The following is a 9162-nucleotide window of genomic DNA, read 5'->3' on the forward strand; positions in this document are numbered from 1 at the left end:
CACAGCAGTTGCAACATCAGGATCTGCGTGTTGGTACAAGAATTCAACCAACTACGAACCACTTAGTTTGATGAAAGGGAACAGTAGAGCAACAGAAGTGCATTCACATCGCATCAGGCTTGGATACCCATGTGCATGGGAGAAGATACACTTACAGGTAGTGTGAGAAGATACACTTACAGGCTTACAGGTTCCAGAAGATGAGAGGAAATGTCAACACTGTGGAGAAATGGCCGACAGACCACTGGAACATTATCTAACACAGTGCACAGTTACAAACCCATTAAGATTTCAACTTAGATTCAACAGAGCAGAAGAAGTTGTTAAACACATATGGCAAAATCTTACTGAAGCGACCATAAGAGTCATAAATACTCATACTCCGCCCAAGTAAAACAGAAACAAGCAACACTTAGTGGGCCAGCCAGAGGCTTAGGGCCCGTGCAAGAATATCCCTGCAAAAAAAAAAAAAAAACCTACCCAGGACGAGCCGAAGGAGTCACCCCAAGTCTCTCAGGGCGACGACGCATAGAAAACGGAGTCTCCACCCACCACTACCCAGCCGGAAGTGAGCTGTCAAAGTGTGGGTGACAGCTCGTGCACAGTGCACCATCGAGCTGGTAAAATGGTGGGGTGTATTTCGCTTCCAGTGAAATAAACCCTTAGTGGGAGGTTGATGTCAGGGGACATATTTTTCCTGCTCTCTCGTGCATTGAATTAAGTACGAAATTGCACAGTGCACCAGTGATGTGCACCGTGATTCAACTTTCTGAATATAACTTTCCACAGTCGTGTTGGGTGTCGTTGGACAGCCCATGACATTTGCTAGCCATTGATGTCATTCTGATCGCTGTATCAGGTCTGTGAAGGAAATTACAGTAGGGAGTTGATTTCAGGGAAATTTTGTACAAGTCAAGTGTAGAGAGGGAGCTATGGGGGGTTAACGGCCGTAGACCCCCCCCCCCCCCCTATCACGTGTCCACCTCGTGTGAGAGGGGGTAGCGTCATGGGGCAGGTACGCTATTGGCCAAGGTTCCTGGGCCTCAGGAATGCTGAACCGTGATTGGCCAAGACGCTGAGGGGTATCGCATGGTACCCTGGGGTAGTGTTGGCGGGAAAAGACATTCTTACCTAGAACGTTGCTGCCAGAGGACGTCATTTCCCGTGCTAGGCCAAGCATCGGGAAATACTCCCTGCAACGTTACTAAAGTCACGCCTATCATCTTGCTATCTTTCCGTGTGCCGTGCGTAACAATCCGGTAATCGGAAAGGTGCTTGTACCGAACCGTGTGAACTTGTCATCTAGCCGCGTAATTGTGGGACACCATCTTAGAGCAACTGGACTGAGTGAGGCGTTAATTATCGGGCTACGAAAGTGCCATCCGCCATCTATCGTACCTGTGCTTGAAGGTACTGCTGTGAGACATGCTAGAGAAGGTTTCAGTGTTATGAGAGAAACCTTAAAAGTTCTAATTCTTAGGAACAGTGAAGGACTCCGTCTCGGGTATCGTGTACCATGTAACACCGTGCACCGACGTATCCTGGGGTACCGTTTCAAGTGCAAGGGGTACCGCATCCCTGCTGTTGTGCGCGCACCCTGGCCTGCCTAAGCTGGTGTGTCTGCACCACCCTGGTCTCTGTGTGTGGAGCTAACCCCGTGGTCTAGGACCCTGTGCTCCACCTGACCACGTGTAGGAAGTGAGGACGCCTACGTCATCATCCAGCAGCAGCAGTGGGAGTGTGATTGACGGGTATGAGTGTGAAAGGGAGGTTGCGGGCCTGCATGATTGATGTAAGTACACTGTTTCCGTTTGGGTCATAAAACTCTGAAGCTTGGTTCGCCCCCAGTGTTCCGTCTGTCCTTTGGCCCTGTGACCACCTGGTGAGGTGAATGGGAATTGGAGACGTGTGAGTCTACCCTGTTTGCCGTCATCAAGTTGAGGTTGGGCCCAACTGTGATTTTTGACGTGTGTGAGGATACCTAGTGACACATTCAGAGGTAGAGTAAAGTGAGTTATTTGCTTCTATTTTTTTCTATGTGCCGCATATGTATTCGCTGTAGTTTGATTCCCTTTTTCATCAGTGAAAAGTGGTAACAGGGAGATTTCCCTTGGTTATATATTTTACTGTTGTGTTGTGGTAAAGCGTGAATTATTGGTGGATAATTTACTGAGGGAAGTCATTTACAAGTTTTGCCGTGAGTGACAAGGATGTACTGTGTTGTACTGTGTTGTACCGTGTGTAAACCGTACACAAGTTTGACCTTGGTGGAAGGCGTTGTGTATGTGAAGGATTCCGTGAGAATTAAAGTCAGTTAACGTCACCGGGGTTCACGATTTACTTAACGAGGTCACTTGTTCGTTGAACATTGTTGTGATTAACGTAGAGACGTGTAAAGGCAACAGTCACAGTGAAGTTCACGCAGTGGAGGAATTGTCAAGTGAAGACTAACGTAGTGTTAACGATTTAACGAGCTGTCGTTAATTGAGTGATTAACGTAAGGGGTTGACGGTCTGTTATGATCGGAGTCAATTGCGCTGTAATTAAGCTGCTGTAATTCGTTGGACTGATCAGATCTATCTGCGGACAGAGTGATTAAGCACTCGTAGCTAATTAGAGAGAATTAGTAACTGCCACTTAGTGAATTCACCAGGTGTTGATGTTGTTGTTTACACGGTGGGTTGTAAACTTGTGTGGTATAGTAGTCTACCCTCGTTAAGGTAATCTTGTCGTAAGACCGGAAGAAAACTGTCAGTTGAGAGACAGTAGGCTTTATCAATACTCGTCTGAATTAATAGGCTGTTGTATTCAGTAATTAATTGGGAATTACTCACCGAACGCTTGACTTTCAAGTTGATGTAATTAATTGATGTACGAGTTATTGCTGCCGTTTAAGTGTCGTTGTGACATGTGTGTATTAACGTAATTGTTTAAATTCAATTAGAGTAACTTTTGTTGTTGATTGTCCTGAGAGACAAGTGTTAACGTAAGATTTATTATAAGGGGTTATCATTCTTGGATTAACCGCCTTGTTACTTGGTACCTCGTTGAGGGCAGCGAGCGCCAGTCAAGTTTTTGTGATTATAGTATTGATCACCGTGAAGCCGTGACAATATTGATTGCAAGCTTGCGTCACCAGTGGGCACCACAGTGTTCAGTTAGTGTCATTAGTCAGTCAGCGACGACGGGATAAGGATACCGTGGGTCCATCAGGCTGTTGATTAGCTGTTCTTTAATGTGCCACTGGAGTGACAGTAAAGTATCGTAAATTCACTGTGTAGTAGTTTTAGTTTTGTTTTGTGAATAAATTGTTTTGTTATAGAAAACGGTCGTTTACGTCAAACCTTCCAATATTACTGCCCCACATTCCATGTTCTGCAACGCTTTGCCTGCTTATGTTCATATCAAGTCCATATCTAAAGCTCGAGTCCATTGCACAGCACCACACTTCTATAAATAAGAGGTGAGAATCCGTCGGCTACCCTTTATTAGTTTGTTAACTAGGAGGAGCCAGCGACCTAAGTGACAGGTGTTACCCGAGTGGTTTCGCCTGGCGGTTTGCTCCCGCGGTCCTATGATCTTAGGCTTTAAGATTAAATATCTGCCACTGGCAGCTCTTGCTGTTTAAGGTCTGCCTCTCTTGCGAGGTAGTTACGATTAATGTAACATCAATAGGACTTAATTCTTTTGATAACCTGTCAAAGAAAAAAATCTCACATAGAGAAGGACCAGGATTGTTTGCCCCTCACACTTCAGGCAGGTATGTCGCGAGTGATCATACTGGAAGATCGGTTGTAGTGTTCAGCGATAGTGGAGCAGACCCTGATCGTGAGAAACTCGTTACTTACCCCAGGGAGTGCGTGTTGATGGGATACAAAGGGTTGTTCTAGTTGGGTTTCCCTTGATGCGGTACGTTGCCCCCTTAGTGCAAGTACATTTAGACTCGCCCTACTTCAGTGGCACATGTGCGTTGACACTAGTTGATACCCTGCCCATAGCTGGGATAGAGGTAGTACTAGCCAACGATTTGGCAACAGGTTTGAACTACTATCATCTCTAGATTGTGGACGATCAGCCGAAGCAGTAGTAAGGCCTGAGATAATGGCAGAACACATTAGATCCCAGGTACAGACAGACGTGAAATTATATGATATGTTTAATTCTCCCTCTACGTAGGGCTGCAGTGGTATGGAGAAAATCAGTCTACACTGGGCAGCCTAATCTCTCTCTTCGTAATTCTGCTTGACGACTAAGTGAGCCGCCACCGAAGAGGAACTGTGTGGTATCTGCTTTCTGCCAGTGGAGTGGCAGTGAAAGAATTCAGCGCATCCCGGGGCTGGCTAGGGGAAGTGACGACCGGCAGTAGAGTGCCTGTTTGAGGAGCGTTACTAGCCCGTCGCTAGAGGCTCCTGCTAGGGGGGTTTGCTACCCCTGTATTTGTCCGTGTAGTGTCCCCATCAGCACCCGGTTGCGACCCAGAGTGGCTGTAAACGGCAGCCACGTGACACCCAGCAGATTACACAATGTCAGCTCCACCATAGGGTAATCCACCTTGCCAGGCCAAAAGACTGAGCCCGAAGCACGGGGGGTAATGGGCCTCCCATCACTCAGCGAACACCAGGCACAAGGCCCCAGCCAACCACCACTTCAACGACTTCTAATTGAGTACACCAGCAACTAGCGAGAGCAGGACGGAACGTCCTCCCCCTCTGGCGGCCGAGCACGCAATCATATAATGGAAGATTTATTCCATATCCATTTTGTGAATGTTAATGAGAGGTTTACCCCATACCCATGTTGTAAATAGTATTGGAAGATGAACTCCATACCCATGTTGTAAATGGTAATGAAAGTTTAAGTACCCTATGTATACCCCATATCCACGTTGTGAATGATAATGAAAGATGTACCCCATAGCCATATTGTGGAAATGTTTATTACCATAACATTTCATTATAAAATATTTACAAGAATCACAATGAGAACCTCTCTTTTCAGTTTTAATTGATAAATTAATATCGAATTATGGTTTGGGTGACATAGGGGGCTATATGGGTGATGTAGGAGGCTACTCAGAGGGCACGAGATGGGTGATGTAGGGGGCTACTCACAGAACACGAGATGGGTGATGTAGGGTGCTACTCACAGGACACGAGATGGGTGATGTAGGGGGCTACTCACAGGACACGAGATGGGTGATGTAGGGTGTTACTCACAGGGCACGAGATGGGTGATGTAGGAGGTTACTCACAGGGCACGAGATGGGTGATGTAGGGTGTTACTCACAGGGCACGAGATGGGTGATGTAGGGGGCTACACACAGGGCACGAGATGGGTGATGTAGGAGGTTACTCACTGGGCAAGAGATGGGTGATGTAGGAGCTACTCACAGAGCACGAGATGGGTGATGTAGGAGGTTACTCACAGGGCATGAGATGGGTGATGTAGGGGGCTACACACAGGGCACGAGATGGGTAATTTAGTGGGCTACTCACTGGGCACCAGTCTGATGAAGGATCACGGGGGACTGACTACTCACAGGGCACCAGCCTGGTGAAGGATCACGGGGGGACTGCTGAACAACTCTACCACAACAAGGGCGCCCATTGCTCCAGAGACAGGATGTGTTAAGATGGTCCTTCGACTCTCTACGATCTTCAAATTATTTTCACATTTTTACACAGGAAAAGTTCTGTTTAAAAGTAAGAGAAACACCCTGTTAGTGACTGCACTGGACACAGCTTGTGTGAGTATTTTCCACTGAATGTTCTGCAAGTGAGAATTACAAGTGTAATTATATTTTCAGAGTGTGAGAAAGTGCAACTCACAAGCGTAAAGGTCACAAGAGAAGCAAAAATAGCTTAGTAACATCCGGTACTGGAGCGGAAGGATATAGATAATCCAGAGATATGAATGCCGTATGTATGCTCATCACGATTTCCTTCAACGGCTTTTGCTGTGTGTTCACTTCACATATAGCAACGTATATATTCAACCAGCTCACATATATGTAACAGCCAGCTCACATATATGTAACAGCCAGCTCACATGTAGGTAACAGCCAGCTCACATGTAGGTAACAGCCAGCTCATACGTAGGTAACAGCCAGCTCACATATATGTAACAGCCAGCTCACACGTAGGTAACAGCCAGCTCACATGTAGGTAACAGCCAGCTCATACGTAGGTAACAGCCAGCTCACACATATATAACAGTCAGCTCACATGTAGGTAACAGCCAGCTCACATATATGTAACAGCCTGCTCATACGTAGGTAACAGCCAGCTCACATGTAGGTAACCAACCCGTTCTCACACAAGACAGCACATATATGACTTAATGCTTAAAGTCAATATGTTGAATATGAATTAGTAAATATGTGATATATTCCCAGTTACTTTTTTTTCCAAGGCCCAAACTCTTCCTCACGTACCAACTTGCGTCTCACAGTACCCGTCCGTCAACCTAGATAGCAGAATAGTCGTGATTGGTTCAATTATAAGGAAAATTGTACTTTTCAGGTCCCACATGGGTTGTGAAATTTACCTACTATTGTCCATGCTCTTAGAATATTATAGATCAGCTACTTCCTATTGAAGGTTCGTAGTTTTGTTTTGAGAAATATTAGTTGTTCTTAGTAAATTATAATAAGCACTAAAAATAATTACATAGAATAACAGTCCTTCACCAATCAATATTATATACCATAGTTGGTGCTTTACAAATCTTTAAAGGATGTTTTGTAGGAACGCTAACAGAAAACGATGGTTCATTGGAATGTCTATGGGGTAAACTACTCTAAACAGGATGGTATTGTGTCTACTATACCAACTACAGGATCGGTATATTGTCCACTACCACCTGTTAGGTGAGTAAGGGGTGCAATACCACCCACAGGATGGGTATGAGGGTCACATATACCCAGAGGATGAGTATGGGGATCACATCCACCCACAGGAAGGGTATGGGGTCCAATACCACCCACAGGATGAGTATGGCGTCCACTACAACCCACAGGATGGGTATGGGGCTCCAACCACCCATAGAATGGGTATGGGGCTCCAACCACCCATAAAATGGGTATGGGGTCCAATAACACGCACTGGATGTGTATATGGCGTCCATTGCCGCGCGTCGAGCTCGAAAACCGCAGCATTCATCTCAGAACCATGCCTATTTCACGCAGATTCCTTAATAAACGTAAAAGTTTTATATGTCACAAGAAAGATAGAAATATAAGCTTCATTCTAAATACCTTACCATGGGCATATTTAAATTTAAACCGAAGATACGTGTACTTTTATAATAGCCGAGCTCCGACCCCGGACAGATCGATCGACCGAGCAACTCTCTCTCAGAACAATGTTTATTTCACGTGAATTCGTTAGTAAACATATATGTTTTATATGTCTCAAGAAAGACAGACATATAAGCTTCACTTTAAACACTTTACTATAGACATATTTAAATTTCTAATGAAGATTATTGTATTTTAAAAATTACGGAGCTCCCACCCCGTACAGACTGAACGACAGAGCAACTCTCTCTCAGATCAATGTTTATTTCACGTAAATTCGTTAATAAACACAAATGTTTTATAAGTCTTAAGCAAGATAGAAATAAGAGCTTCATTTTAAATACATTACAATAGACATATTTATAGCTCAAGTGAAGATACATATGTTTTTATAGTAGCGCTCAGTAGCTTGTCGGGCATGGAGTGCAGACGCCTACGCACTTGCCGATATATTGTATAATTAACAAAGATACGCTAATAAAGCCTAAAATCTTATATGCCTCCAGAAAGACCGATATATGAACATTATTATAATTGCACCAAATGAAATATATCATGTTCGAGAACAAAGATATATCAATTTTAAATTAAGTTTCGACTCTCTCTCGGGTGAGAGAGATGGGGCGACTCTCGCCCCATCTATTGGAGATTCTGTGCACTAAATACCCAAAGCTACTCAAACCCTCCTAGCATTATTTAAGTAATGAAGTAATATGGTATATTTACTCACTATAATGTGGGTGCTGAATGCAGAACATGAGAAAACATATATTTACTCCAAACTAATATAATTTCATTATGAAATAAGTAGCATCAAAGGAAGTCGATGGTCCAAGCAGCAATGTTGTGGAGCGACTTATCCAAGATATATCGTTGTTTGGAAAGTGTTTGTTGGCATATCCAGTTGTCGCACTTCTCTGCTCAAATTATCACAAATTTAAATTATAATGTTAACAAGTAGAATACGTATTTTTAATAAAATCTAACATAACTAGCCAGAAAACATTTAACATTAATTAAAAAATATATGTTTGGAAGTTAAATCGACTTCATAGGACAATGGTTTTGTTATATATACTCGTTATTCGTTGACATGCGTTCGCTACTTAAACTACCATGTACTGTACTTATGTAAAATCTCCCATGTCTCTTCGCTCATCTCACCGAACCCTACAGGCTCTGTGATATATTGTTTAATTAATTGAGATTCACAAATAAAGCTAATAATTGTATATGTTATCAAAAAGGCAGAGCTTAGTTTAGTTCATTTATTATGCACTCCATACCCATCCTATGGACGATAGTGGAGTGTTACAGAGGCACATAATGGGCTCAGGGAATGAGCCCCACAATTCATATAGCCAAGCAAGTTATAATCTTGATCAGCTAGTTACAAAAGTCAATACACATTGTCACATCAACAATGGGCTCGAGACCGACCACAAGTACAGTTTATAATTTAAGCAACTGACATATATGGAGGGTTAGTGTCACAATTGATATGTTTATCCTACACATAACCCCCTCTCCCCCATCCAATGGGCAGGGGTGGATAGGTTACAATCAAGTTTTTTTTTGGCGTTTTATTCAGAGATTAGGTCTTATTAGGTGAGGAAAGATATCCATATTTTAAAGAAGGTTTCTTGGCTCTCCATTTGTAACAAACTTACACATTGATGGAAAATATACAACCTTTTGAAAATCAATATTAGTTTGATCTAGATATTGTAATTAACGAAAGTATTTATGTCATCAGAAAGGTAGAAATATAGGATACATTTAAAATCCTTTGTCATAAATATAACTGAAGTGAAAACGAAGATATAAGCGTTTTGATAGTTACTTGATGGCTTGCTCTGAGAGTG

The 9162-nt window shown here is 43.3% G+C and overlaps 1 protein-coding gene across 3 annotated transcripts in view; it reads right to left on the minus strand.

Annotated features, from left to right (window-relative positions):
* LOC138357962 (uncharacterized) overlaps positions 1–5763 on the minus strand; it is a 39638-nt gene extending 33875 nt beyond the window's left edge. Inside the window, exon 1 of one of the 3 annotated variants that reach the window (XM_069315140.1) lies at positions 5426–5763. The gene's annotated coding sequence lies outside the window, so the exon portion shown is untranslated. The remainder of the gene's footprint in view (positions 1–5425) is intronic. The other 2 variants (XM_069315141.1, XM_069315139.1) reach the window with 2 other exon arrangements.
* Between the last annotated feature and the right edge of the window lie 3399 nt (positions 5764–9162).

The sequence above is a fragment of the Procambarus clarkii genome, chromosome 81, assembly GCF_040958095.1.
Source record: "Procambarus clarkii isolate CNS0578487 chromosome 81, FALCON_Pclarkii_2.0, whole genome shotgun sequence".
NCBI lineage: Eukaryota > Metazoa > Arthropoda > Malacostraca > Decapoda > Cambaridae > Procambarus > Procambarus clarkii.